The sequence below is a fragment of the Neoarius graeffei genome, chromosome 10, assembly GCF_027579695.1.
Source record: "Neoarius graeffei isolate fNeoGra1 chromosome 10, fNeoGra1.pri, whole genome shotgun sequence".
Taxonomy (NCBI): domain Eukaryota; kingdom Metazoa; phylum Chordata; class Actinopteri; order Siluriformes; family Ariidae; genus Neoarius; species Neoarius graeffei.
Window position 1 is genome coordinate 81,705,062 of NC_083578.1, and position 18,722 is coordinate 81,723,783.

General features: G+C 43.7%; 1 protein-coding gene across 1 annotated transcript in view; it reads left to right on the top strand.

Annotated features, from left to right (window-relative positions):
- Positions 1-18,722, top strand: part of plxna3 (plexin A3) — a 451,726-nt gene that overhangs the window by 157,290 nt on the left and 275,714 nt on the right. The window lies entirely within an intron of this gene.

Here is an 18,722-nt window from a genome sequence, read left to right on the forward strand (position 1 = left end):
CCGGTTTATTATTTCATATATTTTCGATGAAATGACCCAGAAACCGGGATGTGTTTCCTATATCTATGGAAGGCTTGTATTTGTTATTGATGTGCTTGTGTACGTCACATGGTTGCAGAGTGATTACAGGGGAGCTCATCTTCTCTAATGGTGCCACATAATCCAATTTTCAGACTACTATACGTCCGTCCATCATCATGACTCTATTGTAGGATTTTTATGCCTTTCCGTTCCCCCGTCGTCTTTTGTTTTCTTTTCCTCTGCCTTCATCTTGACCGATAAATGGAGCTCTTCCAGAGATAGTCCATTCAGCTGGACCAGTCGGGGATCTGGCTGGAAAGTCAGCACAGCATGTTTCTTCTCTAATCCCTCCAGTCCCCCATAATCACACGCTCACAAGCACGGAGTCTTCAGTTTGTCCGTCCAGTCATTATAGATTCCACATATCGCTTTAATCATCTCCCAGTCTTACAGACAGACCATCTCCAAGCCAATGTTTTTGTAGTGTCCTAAAGCCTTGGAAAAGCACCAGTAACCCGGGTGATAAACTGTAAAAATGGTGTTTGGACATTTCTTACATTTCTTCTCCCCGAAAGGAGAAACTTTCCGTGAACTGCTCTGCATCCCTGCTCTGGCTCTTTTAAATATTTCATTGTAATAAAGCCTCTTATCTGAGTACAACATCGTATCCTTTCTTCATTAATCAGAAACCGAATCTGAATGAAAAGCTATTGTGGTACGTTTACGTGGAATACAATCATTCAGGCTTTCACGGCCTTGTGCTTTTGTTCGAACGAACTCCTAATTTGATCACGAAGAGCAGCCAACAATAAAGGAAGGCCGTCTTGCTGTACTCTGAAGGAGCGAAAGAGCAGGAGATGGACTGGGGGGTTGGTTGAACAAGAGGAGAAAATGAACTCCAGCGCCACTTAAGGAACTCCTTTCATTCAGCTCTCGAATCAGAGCACGACGCGAGTTTCAAAATCGATACGAATCAGGCGTCCCAACAAACAAAAATGGCCCCTTTTTATTTTTCGCTTTCCACTCCGCCTTAGATCAATGAAGGCAAAATTGGCCCATGAACAAATCCGTCCAGCTCTCAGCACACCGCTTGGTCTCTACAGTGAGCTAATTAATAGATAGATAGGCTGGTGCAGTTACCTTGGCACCCTTAAGAGTATTGGGGAAGACGGAAGGGGGGGAAGGGACTATTTATCTAAATTCCAATTACCCTCATCTGCACTGTTTGATGTTGCAGTTGGGTCAGCGCTCAGCAGGAAGCGCGAGCTCTTTGCATTTCAAACACTTCAGCGAGAAGCGTTCGTGAGGTTTCTGCAAGCAAGAGTGTGTGTTTCAGCCAGGTTTACCGGGACCGGGAGCAGGGCCGCGTTAACCCTTGCCGAGGCCCTGGGCGGGCAGACACCCCCCCGAGGCCCCACCCCCGCCTGTTGTCAACTGCGCTCAGCAAATTCACCCCCTCAGACGTGCCTGTCTAACACAGAAACTTAAAGGGGTACCAAATATAATATATACAGTTGCTGATGTGACAAAGTAACGTATTCTTAAGTATTCTATCAAATTTATATACTAGAAAACAACGAAATATCTTGGTAATTGTAAATATAATAGTCGGTACGCTAAACAGCACAAGAGTCGCCTTTTTTAAAAGACCGTGACGTCAGCCCTACCCACTGCACTAGGAGAGAAGCGTGTAATCATGGCGTCGGGCGCATCAAGTGAAAGCAACAGCTCTGTCGAATCATACGAAGAGATCCCGCAAGACACACTGCAAGCAGGCTATGGCTTAGAAGTAGGGCTGTAACGATGCACCCAACTCACGATTCGATTCGTATCGCGATTTTTGACCCACGATTCGATACGCCCACGATTTTTTTTAAAAATGTTTTTTTAAAGTAGTAAATTTGACTTATTAACATTTACTTACTTACATTAACTGTTTAATAACAAATAATTCAGACCACTGCAGAGAATGAGTAATATGTATGCAAAAATGAACAAATGTATATCCAAAGATTGTTTTATTTCTCAAAATAATACTGTTGAGCCGGAAGCTCTGTTTTTTTCGGTTCTGAAAAAGTCATTTTTCCAAATCGTGTAAATCCGTTAAGATTTTTTTTGGGGGGGTTGCGGCTCTCTCACTGTCTCACTCTCATAGGGCCAATGATTTTCTGTGATCGCGGAAAACAGATGGAAATTACGGAATTTTTATGGTGAAACATTGCTCGCGTGTCAAAATGTAACTGCCGCAGAAGGCTTCCGCCCAAGCAGACATGCCTTCAGTGTTGCCAGATATTGCTAACGTTTTCCCCCCAAAATATGTTCAAAACCAGCCAAAAAGCACCTAAATCCGCCCAATCTGGCAACACTGCATGCCTTTCCGGTCAAGTGATTGTGATTGGCTTGTGGCACACCTAGCCAGCCAATGAGCTGCTTGTTTACAGATTCGCTCCCCGCGTCGCAACCAGAATGGCGACCGCTTAAAAGAAATGAATGCTCTGCCAGTGGCGAGTGTGGACGTTGCGTGACTCGCAGAAGATTGTCGCAGGTCGGCGAAAAAACGACTTACTAATAGATATAAAAAAAAAAAAGTAATTTAAGTAAGTTTAAAATGTAATTTAAATAAAAAGTATTCATAAATTGAAGTTTGGAAGCGCCTCTGTTTTTGGGCTGAGGAGAACTTTGAAAGGGTCTACCGCGATTCTGCCTTCTTGTATCGCGATACGGATCGTGGCTCTGCGTATCGCGATTTCGATTTCGATACGCATATCGTTACAGCCCTACTTAGAAGGGTACCAGTTTGAACCTAGGAGATGTACTCTCGACTCCGGTGATGACGAAAGAAGAGAAGAAAGCTCGAACTCGCTTGGTGTTTTTCAGCGGAAACGAGTGAAAAGACACGTCTGGAGGATCGTTATGTTTTCCATCGGTCCTGTTATTACACCCGAAAGCAACACACTGTGGCATTGTGTAGCCGATCACTTACAATTCATCCTACTTTCCGATTCACACGTGCTAGTCCCAACCTCAATGAGCCAACACAACTGGGCACATACATACGTCATGAGTGTTACGCAGAGAAAATGAACGTGCATTCTGATTGGATAAAATTAATATCATGGCGGGCTGTTCAAACTGCGGAAATAGTTTGCTCGAGCTACTTTCAAAACACTATAACTTTCCAACCTTAGAACAAAAAACTTTTATAAGTCTTGAATAAGGTTCGTTAATGTGTGTTTTATTGTTATATTTACTCTCTATATTGCCCTCTGTTCCCCTTTAAATAATGACAGTGGCACAATTAGAAATACTATTGAACGATAAAACTTTATATCCATCAACACCTATTTAATCGAGAAAAAGCAATGGTGAAATAGGCAATTGCATGGTGAAAAAATCCATCAGACGTCACGGTTAACAAGTCTGGTTAACTAAAGTTTAGCCTCAAGAAGCATTTGAATGAGTGAGCCAATGAACAACATGTCAAGAACATAACCTCGGCCTACAACAGTTTCTTTAGTATTCAGAACAAGAACATTCATTTGGTATATAACCGTTCGATTTCATTTTGGAATCCGGGTGACTTTTAACTTGTGAAAACAAAGAGCGATAACAAAGAAAAATATCTTGCTTCTCAGAAATAAATCTCAAAATGTTAGGCTATGTGAAACATTTCATCCTTTCACACACGTAATGTCGCAAACAGCAGTGGCACACAGCTTTGCGCATTCAGTTTGACAGCCATGGGTCAACTTACAAGGGCACTTTCCTACTTTTCTGGAAAGCGAAGTCTCATCTCATCTCATCTCATCTCATCTCATCTCATCTCATCTCATCTCATCTCATCTCATCTCATTATCTCTAGCCGCTTTATCCTTCTACAGGGTCGCAGGCAAGCTGGAGCCTATCCCAGCTGGCTACGGGCGAAAGGCGGGGTACACCCTGGACCAGTCGCCAGGTCATCACAGGGCTGGGAAAGTGAAGTCATTAATTAAATCATTGAACTCAAGCTGGCATAGCGTGTGAAGACATGGTGGACAGTGATCATATTGACAATGACGGGTGATTTATGCGACGGGACAAGGTGAGCTTCCTTATGGGTGGCGAAATGCATCAAAAATGTTATCAATATGATCAAAACTTCTGAAAATATCGTTTCATATTTTCCGATCTGGGCGGCACGGTGATGTAGTGGTTAGCGCTGTCGCCTCACAGCAAGAAGGTCCGGGTTCGAGCCCCGTGGCCGGCGAGGGCCTTTCTGTGTGGAGTTTGCATGTTCTCCCCGTGTCCGCGTGGGTTTCCTCCGGGTGCTCCGGTTTCCCCCACAGTCCAAAGACATGCAGGTTAGGTTAACTGGTGACTCTAAATTGATCGTAGGTGTGAATGTGAGTGTGAATGGTTGTCTGTGTCTATGTGTCAGCCCTGTGATGACCTGGCGACTTGTCCAGGGTGTACCCCGCCTTTTGCCCGTAGTCAGCTGGGATAGGCTCCAGCTTGCCTGCGACCCTGTAGAACAGGATAAAGCAGCTAGAGATAATGAGATGAGATGAGATTTTCTGATCTCGCTACCTCCGAGGCCCCCTAGTGGCCGAGGCTCTGGGCAGCTGCCCATGAAGCCCATTAGGATAACGCGTCCTTGACCGGGAGCGACAGGCAAACTTTGGTAGTCAAGCTGTTGTTTTGCCCGTCACTGTGTATCATCTTGGACGCTAGTACACACAACCCGCAAACACTACATGCTACCAGTGTGGGAAATAAAGAATTTCAAGCAGACTGTCTGAAGTCTGAAATGTTATCTGTGCGTCCAAATTTCAGCCTGTCCGAATGACGGGCCAAAGGCACAGAACAGTGTGGCTGGGGGTCCGGGGCCTGCCTTACCGTAGGTTCCCCGGAAGCTGAAGGGCTTTAAATGCCTAGAGATGGCTTCTCAGCTAGTTCCAGGCACATTTTTGTGATCCTCAAAGACCATATTAGTTGCTAATGACACTACAAATTGAATATAATGTACACGGAAATGTCAGAAGATTCAAGAAAAAACATGCTTAAAGTTCCACCCAAGAAAGTAGCACACACAGGTCGGTTCCACGTCTAGAAAAAAGTACGTACGGCAAGGATGTTCCAGTTGGTTACAACTTACTGGTACTCGTATATAAGTCAGTGTTCTCCACGGGCACTTTTAAAGTGGCGCACCGCCACGTTATACCGTAATTCTGGCCCCGCCACCCTTCCCTTGGCGAAAAAAAACCCCCAAAACCTTCGTCAGTATACACCAAATAAATCATAAAGTATTTGCTTTATTATAATTTTGTAACGATTTAACACGCAGAAGACCATTAAACGAATGCATACAGGGCTACCTGAAGTGGCCACGCGATTGCATTAGGAAAACATCCGGCCGGCTGCGTACAGATTGTGACGCAGAGTTCTGCAGATTGAGGTCTATCCCTGCGTTACACTACACCACATCGCATTACACTATACTGACACATAGTAACGCCGGAAGCTACAAGCTGCAGCTAGCCAGCAGCTACATAATTTTGCGGGTGCACACGCAGGTTGCTTGTAGCGTTGTTGTGCAATAGTTACACTTATCTGTCGTCTTTTCTGACCATGCACAGTTACAGTAATCATATAACAGCACACACACACACACACGAGTTAAGTTCAGGTCTTTTATTTTACGTATCTGTGATTGCGTAGGTGAGAGCTGCATTTTCCCTTTGCTTCACTGTGGCTGTTTACTGCAAGACTTCCAGGTTCCTGGGTCAAAGGACCCGAACTATGGAGGCCGGGGTGGCTTTGTAGTGCCAGTCTCGGGCACGCGCACCAGCTCGTGTATGGATTGGAGTGGTTTCACCAAATTAACATTTAATTATGTGTATTGTAAAAAAAAAGTATGCATTTATTGTAATTGGGTATTTTGTTTATGCATAGAGTTCATTTATTTTTCACACACAGAAAAAATATAATTAATTCAGGGATGCGCGACAGGCGCATCAGTCTCAACTGAAATGTCAAATGAGTCTCACATCGACAATAAAGATGATATGTACAGTAAGAATGTGTTAATTTTTTGTAAAATGATTTTAACAATGATTTAGCATTTCCTACCCATTTATCGGCCGGTTTCACTGTAAAAAAAAGCCCAAAGTCCGTCAGCTTCAGAAGGTCTTGGGTTTGAGCCCAGTGGCTGGCGAGGGCCTTTCTGTGCGGAGTTTGCATGGTCTCCCCGTGTCTGCATGGGTTTCCGCCAGGTGCTCCGGTTTCCCCCACAGTCCAAAGACATGCAGGTTAGGCTAATTGTTGGCTCTAAATTGACCGTAGGTGTGAATGTGAGTGTGAATGGTTGTTTGTCTCTGTGTCAGCCCTGCGATGATCTGGCAACTTGTCCAGGGTGTACCCCGCCTCTCGCCCGTAGTCAGCTGGGATAGGCTCCAGCTTGCCTGCAATCCTGCACAGGATAAGCGGTTATAGATAATGGATGGATGGATGGATGGATGGATGGATGGATCTACATCCTCCAAAGCATATGACTATGACTCATTCTTAGTATGAATAAAAAAATGCACATAATCATAACAACATAACCACGGATTGGCAATTTGGCACTTAACCTAATACTGTACTGCACAGTTTCATGTAAACTAAACTCTTAATCAACTGATTGGATCGATCAGCTCCTGTCAACCCTAAAACACTTGTTCAAATGCATCATACAGTAAAGACAACAGTGAATACTGAGTGTATTATTATTGTCTTATTTAGTGTGCCACTCAGAGAGAAGGAGGTGCCTGTAAATTTTGGCAGGGCTTCGGTGGCTGAGGTTATGAATTTTTAAAGGTTGGCTCAAGCCAGGCCTCATATTAAAGTTTTCGGCGAGCAGCGCTCGTGCGGGGGTTTTAGGAGCGAATAACGGGCCGAGGCATGGTCGTACCAGGCTGTGCCTGGACTCGTTCAAAAGGGCTCGGGAACCGGGAGGTGCCTGTGAATTTTGGTGGGGACAGGACTTTCGGTGGCCGAGTTATGAATTTTTAAATCCCTGCATGCACGCGAGCAAGCGGCTGGAGCCAGGGCTCGTGCTAAAGCTTTCTGCGATCCACGCTCATTGCTGACGTCAGATCGGGCCGAGCCTGGGTGCATTCAAAAGGGCTCGGGGAGACGGAAGTGCCTGTAAATTTTGGTGGGGCTCGGATCATCGGTGGCCGAGTTATGAATTTTGAAATTTGACCAGACCAGACCGTTCACAGACCGTGTTATGACATAACGTGTAACATTTGGAAGAAAATTAGAAGTAGATAGACCCATATCGTTACAATTTTTCATGGGCCATCCGGTTTCATGCTTTTGAAATACAGACGGACATACGCGAAAATTACTGGCCAATGTCAGCCAATCAACGTCAGGAAACAAGGCTCGGTAATGTGTCACAACAACACAATACTTCGCAAAGTAAGTCTGCATTCTGAGTCCTTATTTAGGTGCGCTGATTGCGCCTTAATCCCGTGTAGGTGTGCGTCATTCGCAGCGCAGTTCGGAACGCGAGCTATCCAGAGCGCGCCTGAGAGTCCTTCTGTTGTGACAACTAGACTATAGTATAATATTATGGTCTCACGTGACTTCTCGGTCAATTTGTTTGCATTTCTCCACAAAAGTGATGGCAATGCAGTATTAGAAAAGGAATCAAAATAAAGTAGTGGCGAGTTTATTGGCTGTTTATTTAAAAATATATATATTTACCTGCTTATCTTCCTTCCATTTGATGTGTGACACGGTATGTTTGCAGCGCCACCCTCGCTTTCGTCTCCGAATACATCCATGTATCTGGCTAATCCAGTATGGCCACGCCCAGGGAAATGGCCCAACGAACTGATGCTACAACTTTAAAGCTAGACGGCCTTTCGATTTCATAAAATCGGTGAAATTTATTTCCCTCTGAAATGTGGTCATTGTGATATATGTTCATTTCTGTAATATCTCACAAAATATCAGGCCGTTCTGTTCTGTGGCTGGGAAGTTATTTAATTTAAGGGGATTAAAGCAAATAATGTGCATGAAATCACTTGCTTCATGCAGTCAAGCAGACAGAGGAAGTCCGTGTGTGTGTGTGTGTGTGTGTGTGCAGGTTTACCTTTGAGCGTGCGCTGACAGTTCCAAACGAACGGCTGATCACCCCGAGGTGCTCGCTGACCGCCGATATTTATTATTAGTCTGGTCCCGCGTTTCCTTTCCTTCGTATATAACATAACGTCTTTTCTTCTTGCTTTCTTTCCGTTCCTGTAGTCGGTCTTTCACGTTTCGTTTGCACGCTCACGTCCTCCATTTTTCTCTCCTGTTTCAAATTTGTATCCAACAATGCCTTGCACGAACGGGGAAAGCCCACCACGTCCTGCATGACGTAGTATCTTGTATTGGGTCATGGTGAAGCAGGAAAAAATAGCGGAGAATTTCGGGCCACGTGGCTCTAAATTCATTAATTGTTCTATTTAAAAAAAAACAATAAAATTGGAAGTCTGTAATTCGAATTCAGTAGTCCACGAAAAAAAATATTTGAGTGTCAGGGAAAATTATTTTTATCATGACCTACACTTGAAAAATCTGAAAGGCAGTCTAGCTTTAACTTGTTTTTTAAGCTAACGTCCGCTTAATTTTTTCGTCTAGAACATCTCGTATTAATGTATAATGCTGACATTTCATAACCCCGCAATTTTAAAATTTCCTGGCTAATTGCTTTAAAGCGGGCGGCACGGTGGTGTAGTGGTTAGCGCTGTCACCTCACAGCAAGAAGGTCCGGGTTCGAGCCCCGTGGCCGGCGAGGGCCTTTCTGTGCGGAGTTTGCATGTTCTCCCCGTGTCCACGTGGGTTTCCTCTGGGTGCTCCGGTTTCCCCCACAGTCCAAAGACATGCAGGTTAGGTTAACTGGTGACTCTAAATTGACCGTAGGTGTGAATGTGAGTGTGAATGGTTGTCTGTGTCTATGTGTCAGCCCTGTGATGACCTGGCGACTTGTCCAGGGTGTACCCCGCCTTTCGCCCGTAGTCAGCTGGGATAGGCTCCAGCTTGCCTGCGACCCTGTAGAACAGGATAAAGCGGCTAGAGATAATAAGATGAGAATTGCTTTAAAGCAGGGAAAACCAATAAGATGCGCAGGACCAGAGGTTCTCCAGGACAAGGGCTGGGAACCTGTGCACCACAGCGAAGAACTGAAGCAGCTTGAAGGAATCAAGCTCTTCTTCTTCTTTTTTCTCCTTTTTACTTCTGCAACAGGCTACACGTAACTATAAACAGGAGAAAGGTTAGAGGACAGCTGGCACTTTTATAGTAGGTACAGCTGTCTCTGGTTTTTGTCGGGATGGCAGTCTATTTTGTTTAACCGAACCACTCTGCTTCTCAAAGCGTCTTTGTTTTGACTTGCCCTAAGCACTGGTTGTTTGGTGTCAGACGCTGGCTTGAGTGCACTTCGAGACAGGCTCGAGCCCGTTTTGTTTTTCTCCCCATAAATGGAAGCGTTGATGAGCCGAGAGCCGTGTAGGTCACGGCGGATGACCCAAAGAGCACGTTTGCATTTTAGGAAAGATCTTCCACGCTGACTCATCCTCTTAAAGGCGCCATTGTTACGGGCGTATCGTTACTTTTTTTAACGGTACGGTGCTTGCCTTTTAGCTTCCCTCTGGTCGTTGCTCAGTCTGCGTTTGCGATGCGTCGGGATCGGTTTACCAAACCGTTCCCTTTCGCAGACGTGGAAAATGCAGATGGCAGCCGTTGGAGATTAAACGATGTGATAAGCCGTTGCTGACGGCTGCCAATGCACGACACTACAGCTGGTGCTGCATGCATTGACAAACTGCGGCTCGAGTCCGTCATCTTCCAGAACCTTCTGTCCCACTGCTGCTTGACTCACGCGCTCCAGCTTGGCCAGCGACTTCTGACACCCAATATGGCAGCCTTTGACTAATTGACGCCACCTTGTCAACCCTAATTAACAGGCTAACGATGTTTTTCACTTTGAGCCAACCCAGATATTTAGGAGAAGGCCCAAACTCTACGGCATCGCATCTGCTACTTGCCTGCCTTCCTTCCTCTTGAGGTTTTTTTTTTTTTTCATCTTTGTTTCCACTTCTGAATTACTAAGCATTACTCAGACTCTCATTTCCGTCTCTTGTCACTTTTCTGTCACGGTTGATGAGGACAGATTTGCCGGCTGCTCACTTTATCTTGTCTCTTATTCCTGATTTCGTACAGAAAGGAAAATAGGTGAGCTGTGCTACTTGAGCTGCGCTTTTCCTTTTTCTTTTTTCCATTCCTTATTCCGCTCCTTTTTTTTTTTTTTTACTGATACTTCAAAGATGTTTTGAGTTTCTCAGTGTTAGAACTGAGCATGCTCACGATACTAATTATCACTGTGCGGAAACAGAGGAGTCACTAATGATGAAGCAGCAGGGGCTTGAGAGCCTGTATGTTTTTGTGTGTGTGTGTGTTCAGACGTTCATGCTCGTGCGCCAGCACGGGTATAGTATCATTAAAATGTAATTGATTTCTATTTTCTATCTGATGATGGCAAAGCAGTATGCCGACTCTGTGCTGTCAGTAAACAGTAATCTGAATCTCTGCTGTCGGCGTGTGTCTTTCTGAACTCTGCCTTTCTGAACTCCTCTGAAGCTCTTTTTCTGGGTCAGCGAAAGCACACGGCACTTCGGAGAACAGCGGGCCAATTAGAATATTCCAGAATACCACATCTGTCAGTAAGGAACAGAGAAAACGGAGCAGCAGGAAGCATCTTATATGAAAATGGAGTATGTTACAGTATTGTGTCAATATAATCCAAAAAAAGTGATATATTTTTTTTAAATAGGGCCTGCTATTTTGACATGAAAATGTAATATAATCCACTGTTATTCAGAAATAAAACACTTCAAGATGTGCTATACTGGGAAAATAAGCAACTGATGTCCTGTTACCAACTTGAAGTTGATTATTTGCTCGTCCGGCCAACAGGCGATGAACTTATGCCGTCGTCCGTCGTCCACATTTCACGAAAATCGCTTCTTCTGTCTCAGTTCTTCACCGATTTTTATTCTTTCTGGCAGGAAGGTAGGTCTGGCTGGAGTGCATATACTGTAGCGTCTACCCAAATTTGCATAATTGCAATTAATAATGAAGATCTGGAGTAATTAATCAGTCCCTAACGAGCAGTTTCTACACAAATCGCTTCTTCTCCCTCAATTCTTCACCGGTTTTGATTCTTTCTGGCATGAAGGTAGGGGTACCTAGGGCGCGTATACAGTAACTTCTACCCAGATTTGCTCAATTACAATTATTAATGAAGTTATGGACTAATTAAGCCTTAATGAGCAGTTCAACAAAAATCGCTTCTTCTCAGTCAATTCCTCGCCGTTTTGGATTCTTTCTGGCAAATAGGCCGGTATTCCTATGGTGTATATAGCTTCGATATATATAGTGTATATAACTTGCAGCATTTATTGCGCAAGGTGGCCCACTTTAGATCGTTCCTTCTGGACTTGACAGGGCCGGAGTGGGTTACGTCGTCATTGACGGTCTCGTTTTCCAATCCTGTGCATCCCATACAAGTTTTATTCCTTTATACAACAACAATCTGAATTTGTGCTGATTAGTTTTTGTTTGTTTGTTTTTAAATTGAAGCATGACACATCATTAGGAACGTAATGATATGTGGTCTGATGATAAATCGTGGTACAAATTTATGATGAATTAAATCAATGAAATAAAGAATGAATCAAGATCATCATGCTGCGTAATCTTTTAGTTTTTCCTCAGTGTAACTGTGTTGTTTAGACAGCAGAGGGATGATAATAATAATGTACAATAGCAGAAATACATGTGACTTCACTGTAGGCGGAAGTAACTCAGCTCTTATGATGCAAAAATGGGAGACGGTTGTTATGTGATTGACTGTACAAATAGATTTACCAAGAAATCAGAGCTCTCTTTTTACAAACTGCTGATAGATAAAGTAAAGAGAAGCGAACGGAGGGAGTACAAATGTTCATAAAAGTTTATTAAAAAAGAAAAAGCCTGTTTGTTATTATCTTGTTTCATTTTTAATAAAAGGAATATTTTAGTTAATAGGCTATTATATTTTATGCCAACCTTTATAAATGTGGGGAAATAATTATTGTTTCCTGTTAAGAAAATGAAACGTTAGTGTTTTTCATTTAACAAAAGGCATATTTATGTTGATAAAGAATAGGAAAATAATTTTTTTTTGGGGGGTGGGATTAAATTTTCTTCATTGAATATGTTTTCAAAAATATTTAAATAATATTGGCTGGCGTTGAGTGGTATATCAGATATATTCCATTCAGCTAGCAGGATCTTGAACTCGTCTTTGACTCATTCAATATCATGCTAGCTGCATGGAATATATCTGATATACCACGAAAAAAAGCCAGCCTATATTATTATTATTATTATTATTATTATTCATAAACATTCCTTTCGGGTGTTCAACACGTCTTTCTCTTTCAAAATTCTCTCAAAATCAAAAGTATTTAATGAAGCAAACCAGGCGGCCATGTTCGTTTACAGATCGTCACAGTCGCTCACTAACGCGGAAGTTTTACGTCTCCGTGTCTCTTTTCCAGTTTTTCGATGTCCGTTGGTATGTTTTTCTCTTGTAAATATGCGTGAAGAATATCTAATGAAGTTTTGGTAGCCTTTCAGGTGTTCAGTATGTCTTTCTCTTTCCTGGCAAACACAGAAATGCTTCTGCGCATGCGCAGCAGAAAACTCTCATTGGATATTCGCATCAGCTCCGATGTGTGACATCATGTTGTCTTGACAACCATGCAATACCGTAAACCGTATTCGACGCTCTTTCTCCATTGGGTAGAGGGATGTAATACACATAGGATAAGCGATATACTAACAATATCGCATGCTCTCAAACCAAATGAATGAAACCCGCTAGAAGGGAATAGAACACCCATCGACAAAGTGCCCTGTATGGATAATAATGCCTGATATTGTGAATTTGGTGAGTCGTTACATGCCGATACGTCTTTCTTTTTATCCATTTCGAATAACGTTGTAGTTTTGTATCACTTATGTTGTTTCAATTAATAAGTTGCAAAGTGCCGACACTGGAGACTGCTTCCGTAGAGAAAGAGTCAGGACTTGTTTTAAGGGGACGCCAGCACGCCTCGCCTCCATCCCACTTAGTTTTCACATAATGCCATTATGTGATATCAGTAAAAAAAAAAAAAAAGTTGATTATTGTGAAACCCCAGACGAAACAGTGTAAACTTGTAGCAGAGCAAAAAGCTCCATACTTGAGAGTAGGGCTGCGTACCTAAACGTAACATCAGGTACGGGTACAGGTACCGGTACAGAGGTTTAGGTACAGGTCCGGACCTGTACCTGTACCTGAACAATTTGACAAATTCTTCTGAACTTCTTCAATAATGACAGAAACATTAATAAACTGTTGACAACTTGTCAGTATCTTTATTCAAAGAAAACCGAACATAACTAGGTTTCCTACCTCACTTCTCAGTCACCCTATAGTTAACTTGGGACAAAAAATCATAAGTTGTCTCACAGCGAGAAGTGACTACACGAGAGTACTACAGACTACGTGCAGTCCGCGGCCTTTAACTTACACGGCAAAATTACACAAAGCAACAAAGGCCGCCCATGCCAGCAAAGGAAAAATGGCTGACCTGCTTTTGAGTCTTTTTGACCAATCAGAACGCTGGATCAGCCAAGCTCTCGCAATGTCTCGTGAGACTGTGGCAAGAGGATCTCAAATCAAAGATGGCTCCGATTTCAAGTTTCAGCGTGGCATTTTACGTCTTTTCCAGTGCTAAATTTTCATCTTTGTGGTAGGATTTACGCATCTTCAGTCACAAAATAAGCAGATACTTGGTGTAAATTTATATCGGTACAGTACCGGTACTTCATGATCCGGTATTTTGGACCTGTACCGAATCGATTTTCACGGTACAGTACCGGTACACAGTACCGGTATGCGGCCCTACTTGAGAGAGTATGGTCATAGGCGGTTTTAAACGGGGGCCAGGGAGGGCCAGTGCCCCTGTAAAATTGCTCCTGGCCCCTGTTGTGGCCCCTGTGCTGAACAGATAATAAGATTTATTAATTTTGACGTGCGCTGGCTCGAAGATCGGAACTGACATGACGGAGTGTTCTACACGGACTCCTTAAAGTGCTACATGCACACTGTTACCTGCAGCAGAAAGACCAGCAGCAGCGCGAATTGTAAACTTCGGATGTGAGAGATAACAGCTGTCACGTCCGAAGTTTTTTGATTGAAAAGCCATAGTAGCGTTGACACGTTTCACTGAGCCATATAAAGAAGTATTTTTTGAGCTCTTTAGACGATGCAAAATAGCTGTGGCACTCCCAGTGAGCTCTGCCTCTTGTGAGCGGAGTTTCTCCACTTTGAAACTGGTGAAGACCTTAGCCTGGCTAACGCGACTTCAAAGCTCTCCGAGCTATTGGTCTGGCCAAGATATTAAGCCCAACCGTTTCCCAGAGCCCATGGTTGACCCGCCTCCCTGAAATGCCTCAGTTTGCTACTGGTCGAAGCCAGAAAAGGCTGTGACGAAGCTTAAACCAATCACATCGCTCTTTCCTCTGAGGTATGCGACGCGACGGGGCTAACTGGTAGATTAAACTCTTACCGAAGCCGGTCGGGAGCAAGGCGAAAACGTCCTTCCTTTCAATAAATACCTCCAGGGCTGCTCTTCGCTCCGTTTTCAATGAGAACTTCCCATTGAATGCTTTCAATACAGCATCTATGCGTAATAGATGTGGAAGCGTGAATGAAGCGCTTCCGGCATAGATTCTGTAAACAATCTATGGCTTCCGGTCGCAGTTCTACTACGTCAGTGCCTTGAACATGCCTCTACCCAGGGCCGTTGGAAATGCTCAAAGTTGATTGGTTCCCGATTTTTCGGGAGCTTGGAAGACCTGGAGATAGCTTGCCTGGCCAGACTAAGCTCGCAACAGGACCTCGTGTTGCGTCACGCTTAGGATGGGCGGGCCCAGGCTATGAAGACCTACCTCCGGTCCACCATTAATGAGGAGCGTCTAAGCAATCTTGGTGTGCTCAGCATTGAATCCAGAAGGTCCAAGGCTTTGAACCTTGATGCATTTGTAGACCGTTTCTCAAGGAGTCACAATCGCAGAATCTTGTTGTTGTTGTAGTGTTTCAGCCTGCTCTGAATGCTATAGGGTGATTCTGAGACCACTGTATGTGAATTTATTAGGGCCCGAGCCCTATGGGCGAAGGCCCTATTGTTCTTGTAAGAGTTCACTATTATTCTTCTTCTTCCGTCTTCTTCTTCTTCTTCTTCTTCTTCTTCTTCCGTCTTCTTCTTCTTCTTTATTTTTCTCCGCTGTTGGGCCATTTTCGGGGCGCTTACCATGGGCGAAAACGCGCGAAATTTGGCACCAGTTCCGAGAATTGCCACCGCTACTCAGAACCAGAAGCCCAACCTTGGCCGGGGCTCAGGGCCTCTATAGCGCCCCCTAAGTCGTTGTGATTTTGGCCTCCCGCATTAAGGTGCCTGGGTGCCATGTAGTTTGTAGTAGTGGCATGCCATTTGGTACGCATATGTATCTCACTAAGCCGGACAAAAATGTAATGCCAATGCATTAGCCACGCCCAACAGGAAGTGAGGTAATTTCACTTTTGTGCGAAATGCATGGCCACGAAGACGGCGCAACTCCTCCTAGACCGTTCATAGGAATGTCACCAAAATTGATAGACATCATCTACAGACATGGCTGACAAAAGTTACTAAATACGTTTCACGTAGGATATACCGTGCAGAAGTTATACGTCAATCAATTTTCGATGCACAATTTTACATGCTTAAAAATTCATAACAAATCTTCTGATTGCTCAAAACTGCTCATACTTCACACGCTAATCACTCATTGGGCTTCCGACATGTTACCCAATTTCTGTGATTTTTCGCCACTGGGGGCACTATTTTTGGGCAAAAATTCCAATCTTTCCTCAAATTTGGTCAAACTTCACGGCCACCCTCTTACTACCTCCCATGTCATGTATACCACATTTTGGAAATTTTCGTCCATGGGGGGCGCTGTTTTTGGCCGACGCAATTGCTCCAAAACGGGTTTTTGGTAAATAATTCCATAACGCTTTTCCTTCACACCACTGCCTTGTGACAGTACGTTGCTGTTGTAGACACTTATTTTTCCAACTCATCATCGCTCATGTACAGCATAGCGCCACCTACTGACATGGGAAAAACCAAAAAATTTATTCTTCAAAAATCTATATCTCATCTTCTATTTACTCAATTGTCATCAAACTTCATAGGCATACTCTTCATACCTCACCTGACATATACGCCAAATTTTGTGCACTTTCGCCACTGGGGGCGCTATTTTTGGGCAGAAAATCCAATCTTTCCTCAAATTTGGTCAAACTTCACGGCCACCCTCTTCCTACCTCCCATGTCATGTATACCACATTTTGGGAATTTTCGTCCATGGGGGGCGCTGTTTTTGGCCGACGCAATTGCTCCAAAACGGGTTTTTGGTTAATAATTCCATAATGCTTTTCCTTCACACCACTACCTTGTGAAAGTACGTTGCTGTTGTAGACACTTGTTTTTCCAACTCATTATCGCTCATGTACAGCATAGCGCCACCTTCTGACATGGGAAAAACCAAAAAATTTATTCTTCAAAAATCTATATCTCATCTTCTATTTACTCAATTGTCATCAAACTTCATACGCATACTCTTCATAGCTCACCTGACATATACGCCAAATTTTGTGCACTTTCGCCCCTGGGGGTGCTGGTTATGGCAAAAATGATATTGCAGCTTCTGCTTTGTCAAACTTGGCAAGCAAACTCTTTACAAGACCCTTATTGGGGCGCTTGCCATGGTCGACAACGCACGAAATTTGGCTCCTTTTTCTTAGACTGCCACCGCTAGTGGGAACCAGAAGCCCAGATCCAGGCGGGCCTCAGGGCCTCTATAGCGCCCCCCGAGCACCGTTCAGTGCGAGACCCTATTGTTGCCACGTGTCCATTTCTGTGGTTTGTCGCCATTGTGGGAGTAATGTCTCTTGCCGAAGAAGCTGTGGAAGGTATTTCGCGGGGACGCATGCCCCCGCCCCCCTTGGCCGCTGGCGCGAGGGCCCGTCGAGGCCGCTTGCGGCTTTAATTTTTTCTTTCTATTTTCCCCCCCTACTGTACGTAAAGAAAGAGTGAGATGATGACAGTGTGATTTAGATAGTGATTGTACATTCAAGTCTCATGCTGTGAAAAAGAAAATTAATTCATGCTGTGAATTTAAAGTGTCATTGTACAGATAAAAGGTTCATTGTATGCAAAAATAGAAATCTTATTTTACGAAAAAGAGAAACATGGTTTTAAGATTTATTGAGCACAATTTATTTGATGTTTAGGCTATTGAGACAGAATGTTTATCTCATTGTATTTATGCTCAGTGTATTTTGTTTTGGTTTTAAATAAACTAAACAAAACATTTTGAACGCTTAAATAATTGCCATGTTTTGTCCTTATCCCTTTGGTGACTGACCCCTTGAAAATCGTTCCTCCAGGAACGATGATGTTTCAGTTGTCAAGACAACGGAAAAACTAAAATACAAGAGCATTTTGTTTTGTGCACAAGAGCATTGTGACGTATCTTTCTGTTTTGTATTTTAGTTTTTCCGTTGTCTTGACAACTGAAATGTCATCGTTCCTGGAGGAACGATTTTCAAGGGGTCAGTCACCAAAGGGTTAAATGTGCCCCCCTGAAAAAACACTGGCCCCACCTTGGCTCTCCTAGTAATTTTGGTCTAGAACCGCCACTGAGTATGGTAATGCATCGAACTGTTTTTGATGGCTTTTGCGTCCGTATGAACGACGTCCGTGTGCCACCACAGGGAACCCAATCATCAGTGCAAGGCAATGTATCTCATGAACACTTGACCATCGGAGAACATACATATATATATATATATATATATATATATATATATATATATATATATATATATATATATATATATATATATATATATATATTTAAAAAATAGTGCTAGGCGGCACGGTGGTGTAGTGGTTAGCGCTGTCACCTCACAGCAAGAAGGTCCTGGGTTCGAGCCCCGTGACCGGCGAGGGCCTTTCTGTGCGGAGTTTGCATGTTCTCCCCGTGTCCGCGTGGGTTTCCTCCGGGTGCTCCGGTTTCCCCCACAGTCCAAAGACATGCAGGTTAGGTTAACTGGTGACTCTAAATTGACCGTAGGTGTGAATGTGAGTGTGAATGGTTGTCTGTGTCTATGTGTCAGCCCTGTGATGACCTGGCGACTTGTCCAGGGTGTACCCCGCCTTTCGCCCGTAGTCAGCTGGGATAGGCTCCAGCTTGCCTGCGACCCTGTAGAAGGATAAAGCGGCTAGAGATAATGAGATGAGATGAGATAAAATAGTGCTGTCAAGCGATTAAAATATTTAATCGCGATTAATGTCGCGACTGTCATAGTTAACTCGCGATTAATCGCAATTTAATCGCACATTTTTGTCACATGAAAAAACATTGTAATTCTCTTATCAGCATAAAAAAGTGAATGGGCTTGCTTTGTACCAATTTTTTTTTTTTTATTGCAGAGCATAACACGTCTTGTCACAGCCACTGCAAAGTCGGGCTGGAGCCGCCGA